Below are 11,927 nucleotides of genomic sequence, written 5' to 3' on the forward strand. Positions count from 1 at the left end.
TCAGATTAGTTCATTTGATCAGCAGTGAGATGATCAGTAATCAGTGTCTCACCTCAAGGAAGCAGAAGAACAGCAAACAGAGTCTGGCAAACACTGTATGCACCTCTGGTGCATTTAGCTTATCAATACTCCCTTGAGCAGATAAGGTCTTTTGTAGAAGTTATCAGTGCAAAGCATGATGTGCACTTTTTTTCAAATTTGTACCCCTGACACCTGCCTGGTTCCCTAATCCAATCAGTAAATCAGAAACACGGGTAAAATGCCTCTTGCTGTAGCCGCTGCAACCCTCCAGATCCCGCTTTCTGTTTCCACCCATGCCTTTTATTCTTTCTCTCTCCTTCTACATCCTCTCTATTTGTTTTCATCACCATCAACCCAGCAGTGAAGAGTTGCCTCCAGAAGATTTGTCCTCGCCTTTTTTCTTTCTTCAGCTCTCAACGTCAGACACTGCAGGCTGATATCTCCCAAAACAATTGGACTGTTTTCTTACTGTGAAAATACTGTAAAGACATGTTTTTGTTAAAAAGATTTTTGAATATCTTTACCCAACCAGGGAACTTCAGTGATGCAGAAAATGAGCCATTATGTCATGAGCTATGTTTTACCTACTACTTTATGAATTAGGCAACAGTTGGTGAAATAGTCATACAAGGCCAAACAAAAATAGGGAAAGGAGTAAAAAAAAGTTTCAAAGTAACCTGCTCCAACTACACAACCACCATCAACTGCTAAAAACTACCAAGGGTTAAGCCTCACTTCAGCCGAGTAAAAGCTTTGTCAGCGCTGAGACGCGGGGGGGATCTCTCTGGAGGAGCCACCAGTCATCCATTGCATAGCCACGCACGTCACCTGACACTCGACCCAGTAGAAACCAAACCAGTGCCACAGTAGAAACCATACAGGATTCACTCAGCAAGTTAGGGGGAAAAAAAGAGAAAAAAATAAACATACATGGCAATTTAAGATAAAAGAGAAGTATTTAATTACAGATTTGCATGTGCAATGTGCATGCCACTATGTTGGGTAACAAGTCAACTTCAGGAATTAAAAAAATATATATTAAATATAAAGAAAAAAGTATATATATGTAAAATATATATATATATAGATAGATGTTTTTAAGAGCAACGTGTTTCTTTTTTCTTCTATTTTTAAAAACAAAAATGGAAAAAACACAAATAAAAAAAATGGAAAAAGAAAATCATCTGAACAAAAAATGGAAATGACTTTGATGATGAAATCAAAGAATGTTTGTTTGTTATATTTGCCAGTTATTTCACAGGGGGAATAACCAATGGTGTAAGAAGGATAGATAACACTTAAACTAACAGTACAAAAAAAAGAGTGAAAAAAGATTTTAAAAAAAGGGGGAGAAGGAATACTAAACTTTTTCTTGATGATAAACAATCCCTTTGAGAGTAAAGAGCTGCCTGAACCTGAATCTGGTGATGTTATTCCCGTTTATTCTGGCTATGAATTCCCTTCTTTCTCTCTCCCTCTCTCTTTCTCTGACCATCTCTTTCTCTCCCTCTGTTTCTTTCTCTATCTCTGCTGTTTCTACCAGTGCATTTTGTAATTTCAAACAGAACTCTTCCTAAAGAACCTGAATAAACCAGAGAGAATGCATTCTAACCATCCTCCTGTCTGCCTCATTGATGCCACACACAGTGACACAGCTGGGAAATCAGATTACACATAATCACATTTTCTTTCTAACAGATGCAAAATAGTTTCTTTTAGGGCTACAAGAAGCTGCGGGTGGACGCGATGAGATCAATGCAAGACTGCACAAACGCTCACTGCAACTCAGCACGTGGAAAAGGCTGACAGCAACTTTATGCATGACATAAATATTTTTTAGCTGTTTATGAAAAAGAGAAGCTTATTGTGAGATTCTGCAAACTAGAATGCAAATCCAAGTAGTACAGTCACAGACTGTATATAAAAGATGGACATTACTTGTGCTTTAATCTGCAGTCTTTCTGATGGCCTGCAGGGCGCCACTCCTCTTGTTATAAAAGTAAGTCAAATTGTATAGAAGTCTATAGAAAAATAACTTTTAGCCTTCGTGACTGCAAATAAATACTTTTGGGATGAGTTTATTGTGTCTGGTGTTAAAAGTCTTATTTATTATATGATGTTCACTTGGTAAATCATGGTGCCAGTTAACAGAGTAAACAGATGGTAAAACATGGTATGCTTTAGGGCAATCCCTGCACAGACAGAAGTTAAACAGTAAATAGATTTTTTTTTTTTGGTCCACTTGTTCTGAAAGAAGAAAATGCTAGCTTACTGCTTTAGACGACTCCCAGCCTTGCTCTGATAGCCTCCCAAAACACTGCAAATGCCTGCCTTCTTACTACTTTATCATCTCATAGTAAATTGTTAAAATCTCAATAAGTCGAGCAAGAATTTCCCATCTAAGAGGGGGTTGCATAAAGGAGGAGCTGGTGGCAAATATATTTAAAAGTTAATAAAATCATCAGTATCACGAGTCTATCGTTAAGACGCAGGAACAGCTGATTGTAGGTGTGCATTCAGGTAAATTAAAGTAAATAAAGATGACTTTAGTCGTATTCTTGCAGCTTCGACCCTGACACTGTCAAACAGTCTGAGAGCAGGTAAAGATCAAACATAAACAATCAAATATAGAGTATGAATGATGTTCACACCCTAAGTGGGCTGATTTGCAAGTTTTATATAAGGTCAAGATGTAGGTGCCATATGTTTTAGGACTATATTTCTATATTTAGGCTCATAGAACAATGAAATTCTTTAAACTTACTTTACACTGAAGGTTTTTAAGTCATTATGGAAAAACTAAACATTTTCTTCATACCAAATAAGTGAGGAGCTTTGTAAGACTGACACACACACACACACACACCCCAGAGCCAAACCTGAAGTGACCTCGCTGAGCCTCTAATCCTGTTTCAGAGAGCAGGCCTCTGTCATCAAAGTCTGATTACACATTCAAGTTGTTGATTTATGGTCTCAAAGAAGTCGTCAGTCAAGTCAATTAAATAAATATAAGACTGTTCAAAGACTGTTATTAGATTACACAAACAGAGATCAGTATGAGAGTCATGAGTGCATTTTAATTTCCTGATGCTGAGAAGAGCAACAGCAGATGAATTCCTCTGTGGGTTTGACAGTTTTGACAGCTGTCAGACAAACAGGACAACAGCTGGAATCCTCTTCTTCTGAACAGCCGATTAAACGTAACAGGAGTGAATCTGAAATGTGACTTCATGAATTCTGCCATGACTCAAGTACAGGGACGAGAACTGCAGCCAGCTGCTGCTCTTCGTGTGCCACTTCATTACTGAGCCCAATTACGGATGACAGAATAACATTTGAGAAAGGTCATTACAAGAATTTTAAAAAATACTGCCGAGCGCCACTGCTCCCCCTCAGCCTCCTGGCAGCAGAAACTTTAGGTGGCACAAATCCTCTGGAAGCACAAGTTCAAGAACACATAATTACAGGTCTCAGTAGATCTTAATGGGGTGCATATGAGCCTCTGTGACTTTATTCTCCATATCAATTCAAAAGTAAATGGAGCAAAAGTAGGAACCAGGAATAACTGACACCTGACTAAACCCAACAAAAAGGCTCTCCACCTTTAAGCTCTCTCCTCCAGTCTTTCCTTATAAGATTTAGTAAACAAATATATGATTACATGAATAATACGTATTACATACTAATATGATGACAGCAGATGCATGCACTCACGATGCAACTGTAGGAATGAATATGGTGAAATTATAGTTTTTAATTATTCAACAAAGTAGTTTAAGTTAATCAAAATTGATTGTGAAAATATTATAAGAGTCATTTTTTTTCACACAGGGCCAGGCAGGTTTTTTTCCCCCTTAATAAGTGAAATAATCTTTTTCAAACTACATTTTGTATTTACTCAGGTTATCATTGTCTAATATTAAAATCTGTTTGATGATCTGAAATGTAAATGTGACAAATATGCAAAAAAAAAAAACTAAGAAATCAGCGCTGCACTTAATCACTTTGAGCATTCACTTTGAGTCATTTACTAATCTAAGCATCTATAAATGTTAGTGTAAATGTAATGATTAGTACTAGCAGCTGGCCATACGTAAACACAATTTTGGGGCCTTTTCATGCTGTTAGCCATGAGATTAAAATAAAATGCTTTCACAAAGTGTGCAAAAATGCTAAAAATGGGTCATTTCAGCTCATTTGTAGGTGATTATAATGACATCATAATATCTGACATAGATAAGATCCTTCAGGGGCCTGAGATGTTCCTGTGTGCCACTTTCAGTTACTCAGCTCCTGGTGGTGTAGGGGGAGTTCGAGGACAAACAGACAGACTGAGATCATGTGTAAGATTACAAATCAGTTTTGTAATTGCTGAACATTTAAACCACAATGATTTAATACCATTTTTCATCCAACTTCTTTCTCTTAGTGAGTCATTCTGTTCAGATTCTCGTCTTCAGTATTTTTCTGTTTATTTCCGTCATTTCACTTCAGTGCCTGAAGGGGGCTTGATTTACCAACATCTCATCCTAAATATGGACCTCGCTGTTGTTACTTTAATCACTATGAGTGGTAAAAATATGCATCACTCTGGGTCCCTCTGTCCTTCCCGCAGGCTTGAACATCTGCCTGAATGGATGAGAGAGACAGTGAATGGAAAAACGAATGCAGCCAACTCATCACAGGTGTGATTACCGTATAACACACACACACACACACACACACACACACACACACACTGAGCCATTTCTATTTCTATTTAGGAATTTGAAGCATGTTGAAATCAAACGCCCCCTCAGTGAGCGTCCCCAGACTGCCTCCCTCCTACTCCTCCTCCTACTCTGTCTACGTCTGGCACTACGTCACTGATGGCTGCTGTGGAAGACACACACACACCACATGCTCACACACATGCAGCCTTTTGCCGTGTCTTACACTCCCCTCCTCCCCGTGTAGTCACGTTTTATTGACTTCCCTCCTCCTTCCGTCTCTCTGAATGCCTCTTCCTGGAGTCATCCTTTATCTTGCATCTATCCTTCCTCCACCTCTCTGTCTGCCTGTGTGTCCACTCATATGTCTGTCTTCCTCGCACACACAAACACACACACTCACTCACTGGGTGGCACTTGACAGATACCCAAATAGACTCAAAACACAGGAAGAGTTGTGTCTTAATTACATTTTTGTGAAAGGACACAATGATCTGTGGGCTTTAGGGACACTTAAAGCATACCCTCAGGCTTTTAGCCTGCCTACTGCATCACACACACGCACGCACGCACGCACACACACACACACACACACACACACACACACAGTCACACTAGGCCAGATGCATTAGAGAGCTCTGTCCTTCTGCAGCCCAGTCTTAAAATAGACTCCTCCTACACAATGTGTTGCCTGCCGGCATCATTTCCCATCTCTGCCAGCTCTGCTGCTGCCAGACACACACACACACACACACACACCACATACACACGCACGCACACACACACACACACACGCACACACACAGGCTATCTTACTCATCCACACTCATAGTTAGTTCCTCTGCTGTAACGAAACATATCAGTCGGCACTGACAGAGGGGGATGTCATGTGTTCACAGCCATTTAACATGGAATCATCAAATACTCACACGCACAAAGCCACAGCTCCTAACTACTTCCTCCTCATCCTCTCCGGAGAAGCCCAAAGCCGCTTACTAACCACATTTTGGCAGAGCAGGACTCCCTGTTCGAAGAAGCATGAACTTACTTTAGTTTCAGGGAGGTAATTTTCCAAATTATCTAATATAAGAACTGCTCATATGGCACATATGATTTTTTGATGCTACATCCTCTCACTGCAGCAACTTTAAAAAAAAAAAAAAGAAGTTGAGACCAACTAAATTTTTTCACAAAGGCCTCCATTAAAAATGACACACGGTCCGTCATTTCTTCACTGGGAGTGCGAATAAACCGGTGGTGCTGATTCAGGTGTAATGAAACACTGAAACAAGAAGCGGGTGCAATTAAAAGAATGATCGCTTCAACCTTAACCAGAAAATAACTGTAGATGGTGTGATAGGAAATGGCCATTTATGTTTGTTTCATGCATTCATGTGAGAAATGTTCTTGTATGTCGCTGTCTTTGTGAGAGCTTCAGTGAACATTAATCACATCATTTATGTCAGGATTTCCGCAGGCATTCTCCTTTGCACATTATCACATTGTCAGCCAACCTTAAAAACATTTTTTTTTTTTTTACAATATTTCTAAATTGCGCATGTGTTTGTTTACATTTGCATCATTTTAGGCAATGCCTGCACCCAGGAAACCCATCTGAACTAAACTACATGTGGATCAGTGCTGATGTTAGTGATTCGACATCATCTCTTCCAGCAGGCATTACCTCAGGAACTCTATTCTGCATCACAAGATAAAAAGAAAAAAAAAGTGACAGATTTATACACTCATATTACCCATAAATTTCTAATTTCACTTCTCCTATACGATTTTTATCTTAGTGAATAAAGCTCCTTGAGATCACTGTTGTTGCACTGGCACTATACACACTGTGTGAGGTGCACCTTGCTAACACCTAGCTGGACCCTCTTTTGCCTTCAGAACTGCTGTTATTCTTTATTGCACAGAATCAACAAGATGCTGGAAACATTCCTCAGAGATTTTGCTCCATATTGACATGATAACATCACACGGTTAATTATTAATATTTTATGGTGGTGGTGGTGAAAGCTTTGTTTTATTATATCAGGGGCTGACAGATCCAGCTCTAACACACTCTGTGGCCTCCACATACATTCCCTTAATATGTCTATAGTTGATATACTTACATAAGTGAATTTAACTCCCACAGATGAATTAATTGATACCATCTAACTAGTGTAATGCGGCGCTAATGTGCAGTGCATCTGTATTTACGCACATGTACACGACTCTCCTTGATCACACAGGTTACCTCCCACCATCACAGCCAGGGCCGCGTCATTCAGCGCATGCATGCATCCTGTGACATTTCCTGCGCTGTTCTTTTTTTAGCTCCGAGCTGTTAGAGCTCTACGTCATGCCACTGTCTGGCCTCTGCACTCTGCATTTTAATCAGGCCGCCTCTTACATGGCTTTCACAAGGCGGCTCTGATCCAGGGAGTCCATCACTGAAAATATCTTTTTGCTTTGCTGCTGTAGCAGCAGCATATGTTACAGGCATGTTTACCTCCTTCATTTTAAGAGCTAAGGCTGAGGATATTCACTTATTTTTCTTACCATCAAAACAGAATCCACTATTTTCCAGAGAATAAACTGATTCTTGAGATCATAATTTTTTGCACAATGCTCCAGTTGTTGCGCTGTATGGTCTGCTACAATGAGCACACACGCTATTGTTTAAATTTGTCTGGGTCTCAGTTTTCACAACTGCTCTGCCGGAAATGCTTACTAGAGCAGCAAGTGTGGATTAATGTGAAGCTGAAAATAGTCCCCAACAAATGTGCTGTTGTTTACTGCAGTTTGAGTCATGGTTGCTAAAAATAATGTCCAACTATCATGGAGTCGTTATAAAAATGTAGCTTTGTATTAATCTCTTTGAGGTCTTTTCAAAATCTAACGATAAGACCGGATCAGTTTTATATCTTCAGTGGAAAAACACACATTTTGTTAGTCTGGTAAAACAAGACCCATGCAACAGTATAAAGCACTTTAAACAGGCTTTTCTTGCTCCAGTGACAACTTGAAATTTCTCTTTAATGGTTCGTTCTAATTTTCTGGAGCCCAAGTGACCAAAAACAGGAAGACAGAAAAGCCAGGAGTCCTGAAATGGGGAAGTGGGAACCAGCAAGTCTTCTTTAACAAGGCTGAATCAGCAAATACTGGATGAGCTGCCATGAAATTTTACTCGGACGCATTCTGAAACATTTGCAGAAACATGTTTCTCCTGATTTTACTTATAGAAGCAGTAGTTTAATAACGAAGCTAGCGACCTATGACGTTCCCATCAGCGTCAGCTGTAATTTGTGTTTATTTTATTGCAACACATCTACAAGATGCTAGAAAAGCATTAACATGCTTAATCAGGCTTATTCAAACAAGAATTTAATTGAGTTTAGTGAAATTTTTATTTACTCAAGTGAAAGTTTTAAAAGAGTTGAGCGTTGTCGGGAGGTAGAAATGTTAATATAAGAGAGGGGACATTAACTGAGGGCTGCTCTGGGCTCTGGTGAAGCCGGCTACCACATACATACGTAGGCCGCGTTGCAGTGCGGGCTGCGCGGGTTCACGTCCCGGCCTGTCGCCAATTTGCCCGCGTGTCTTCTTCCCCTGTATCTTTCCCCCATTTCCTGTCTCTCTCCACTGTCCATAAATGCTGCTGTGGCCAAAAATGCAAAAAACAAAACTGAGGGCTGCTCTGTAAATCTGAGTTACTTTGTTTGGTAGCTAGCTAAAATGTTACTTAGCCCTCGATTGCTAAAAGCAGAAGTTCTCCTCCTTTGAGACGAACTGAAGAGGCAGCATAGCTATATATACAACTCAGCAGGCTTATGGGGAAAAGGGAACAACAAGAATTTGTTCTAATATGATTGGCTGACTAAAAAAGGTAAGGTGTCCTAGATAAACCCACCTCTGAGTCAGTGCTAATCAGTTGTTTAATTTCCCTCCAAACTCCGTAACAGCTTCCTTACTCAAAATTGAGAGAAATTTGTAGAGAGATTTTATTTTAATGAAAGAACTCATTTGTTTTGCATCTCTGTATTAACTTTCTTTAAAGAATATAGTCATGTGGGATAACCCATCTGAAAACTATTTTGGAAGGTAAACTGGTGAATGACCATTTGATGGATGCTTCACTAGTTACACCTCGTTAGTAGCAGGTTGGGCCCCGTTTTGCTTTAGCTCTTCATGACACAGATTCAAGAAGGTGTTGGAAGCATCTCTCAGAAAATTTGGTCTATATTGCTCTATTGGCTTGAGATCTGGTGACGATGGAGGCCATGTGAATACAGTGAACGTACTGTCACGTTCAAGAAACCAGTTTGAGATGATTTGAGCTTTGTGGCATGCCACGTGATCGTACAGGAAGCAGCTATCTGAAGATGAGTAGCTACACTGTGGACATAAAGGGATGGACATGGTCAGCAACACTCTCAGGTAGGCTGTGGTGTTTAAACAGTGCTCAGTTGGTACTAAGGTGTGCCAAGAAAATATTCCTCACATCATTACACCGCCACCAGTCTGAACCATTGATAGGATGCAGTCATGCGTTCATGTTATTCATCCCAGATTCTGACCTTAGTATCTTTGTGTTGCATCAGAAATCATTTTTTCCAGTCCTCTGTTGTCCAGTTGTTATGAGGCAATGCAAACTGTAGCTTGAGTTTCCAGTTCTTAGCTGACAGGAGTGATGCGGTCTTCTGCTGCTGTAGCCCATCAGATTCAAAGTTTTGCATTCAGAGATGCTCTTCTGCATACCTTGGTTATAACAAGTGATTATTTGAGTTACTGTTGCCATCCTATCAGCTTGGAGCAATCTGGCTATTCTCCTCTGACCTCTTACATTAACAAGGCATTTTCTCCCAGAATTATTAATAAGCCAAAACCACAACATTCTGACTACTAATAATATTATAAAGCATTAAAGGAAGACTTTAACAGACAAGTCAGACACTAAGTAATGAGCAGGACACAGTTACAAAAAACAGAAAATTGATGTTGATGATTCTTCCCTTGAGCCTGGTTTGATTACTTTTTGGAGCACTAGATTTTTTTTTTTTAGAAGCAGAGAACACATTTGTGTACCAGTTTTCCTTCCAAAGCACACTGAAATTAAAGACTCCTTCAGGTTTGCTGAAATGAAGATTTACACCTCTGACTCCATTAAGCCGCTCTCAGGGTAACATACAGGCCTGAAAATTTATAAAACAAACTGTGCGTGCTAAAAAAAAAAATCCATTTAGTTTCAGAGGATTACTGATTCTTCTGTTTAAAAAAATGTGTGTGTAATATTGCTTGATTGGAGCACATGTACTGTCCAAGGACATGTTATACTCTTCTTTAAGTGGCTAGTGGAGAACACTGTGTGGAACACTGTGTTCTACAGCTGTTGTACGCAGCTGTGAATAGTGTGGAGCTTTCAGGTACACAGCCTCTGAGCCGAAGCTTTCACTCTTGTCTGAACAGTGAGGTCGTATATATTGGAGAACCAGTCTGGGGGGGGGTGTGTCACAAGATGGTGTGCAATACTTTTCCTTACCACAGTATGATGTAAGTATGAGAAAGACTGAGAAAGGTGATGATTGATGCCACTGACTCTGTAATGAATCCTTCAAAGACAGATTTCTGCATAAACCCTAAGCAGTGACAAATGTGACTGACTGATATGACATACATCAATCAGGTATAACATTATGATCACCTGCCTAATATAGTGTTGGTCCCCCTTTTGCTGCCAAAACAGCCCTGACCCATCAAGGCATGGACTCCACTAGACCCCTGAAGGTGTGCTGTGGTATCTGGCACCAAGACGTTAACAACAAATCCTGTAAGTCCTGTAAATTGCGAGGTGGGACCTCCATGGATCGGACTTGTTTGTCCAGCACATCCCACAGATACTCGATTGGATTGTTGTGCTCCTCAAACCATTCCTGAGCCATTTTTGCTTTGTGGCATTGCACGTTATATTGTTCTAAAAAGCCACAGCCACCAGGGAATTCTGTTTCCATAAAAGGGTGTACATGATCTGCAACAATGCTTAGGTAGGTGGTACGTGTCACAGTAACATCCACATGGATGGCAGAACCCAAGTTTCCCAGCAGAATATTCCCCAAAGCATCACACTGCCTCTGCTGGCTTGCTTTCTTCCCATAGTGCTTCCTGGTGCTGGGTGTTCAATTCAATTCAGAAAGGAAAGTTTTAAGCTTAATCTTAAAAATAGAGAGGGTGTCTGTCTCCTGGATCCAAACGGGGAGCTGGTTCCACATAAGAGGGGCCTGAAAGCTGAAGGCTCTGCCTCCCATTCTACTCTTAAGTATTCTAGGAACCACAAGTAAGCCAGCAGTCTGAGAGCATATATTGCGCAAATGCAAAAAAGCAGTTCTGCATATTTGTTTAATATGTGCATTGAAGGACATATCCTGGTCAAAAATGACTCCAAGATTCTGCAGCTGTGCTGTAACAAGTTGCAGTGCCAAGTCTCCAATTCACTGAGCCTAGCATACAAAGCTACAAACAGGCTACATTTAATTACAAGTACCGTTACTGCTAAAGAAGGCTGAGGAGTGACTAAATATCTGACACAAAGAAAAGGAAAGTGCGGGAGGGACAGAAGAGGCAGCCATGCTTAAGTCATTATTTAGATTGAGCAGCTAACAGATACAGCAAATTACGCCGTACAAAAACACCACTGTGCTCTGTAACTGGCACAGGAAGTGATACAATACCAAATCCAAGTGTTTCCCAGGTAACACACACCCAGCCATCCACATGATGTAAAAGAGAAACGTGATCAGGCCACCTTCCTCCACTGCTCCTCCAGTTCTGATGCTCACGTGCCCATTCTTGGTGCTTTTGGTGGTGGACAGGAGTTCAGTATGGACACCCTAACTGGTCTGCAGCTATGCAGCCCCATACACAACAAACTGAAACGCGCTGTTATTCTGGCACCTCTCTGTCAGAACCAGCATTTACTTTTTCAGCAGTTTGAGCTACAGTACCTCATCTGTTGGATCAGACAACACGAGCTAGCCTTTGCTTCCCATGTGCATCAATGAGCCTTGGCTGCCCATGACGCTGGTTCACCACTGTTCCTTCGTTGGACCACTTTTGATAGATACTGACCGCTGCAGACCGGGAACACCCCACAGGAGCTGCAGTTTTGGAGATCCTCTGACCCAGTCGTCTAGCCATCACAATTTG

Source organism: Archocentrus centrarchus, chromosome 1, assembly GCF_007364275.1.
Source record: "Archocentrus centrarchus isolate MPI-CPG fArcCen1 chromosome 1, fArcCen1, whole genome shotgun sequence".
Classification (NCBI taxonomy): Eukaryota; Metazoa; Chordata; class Actinopteri; order Cichliformes; family Cichlidae; genus Archocentrus; species Archocentrus centrarchus.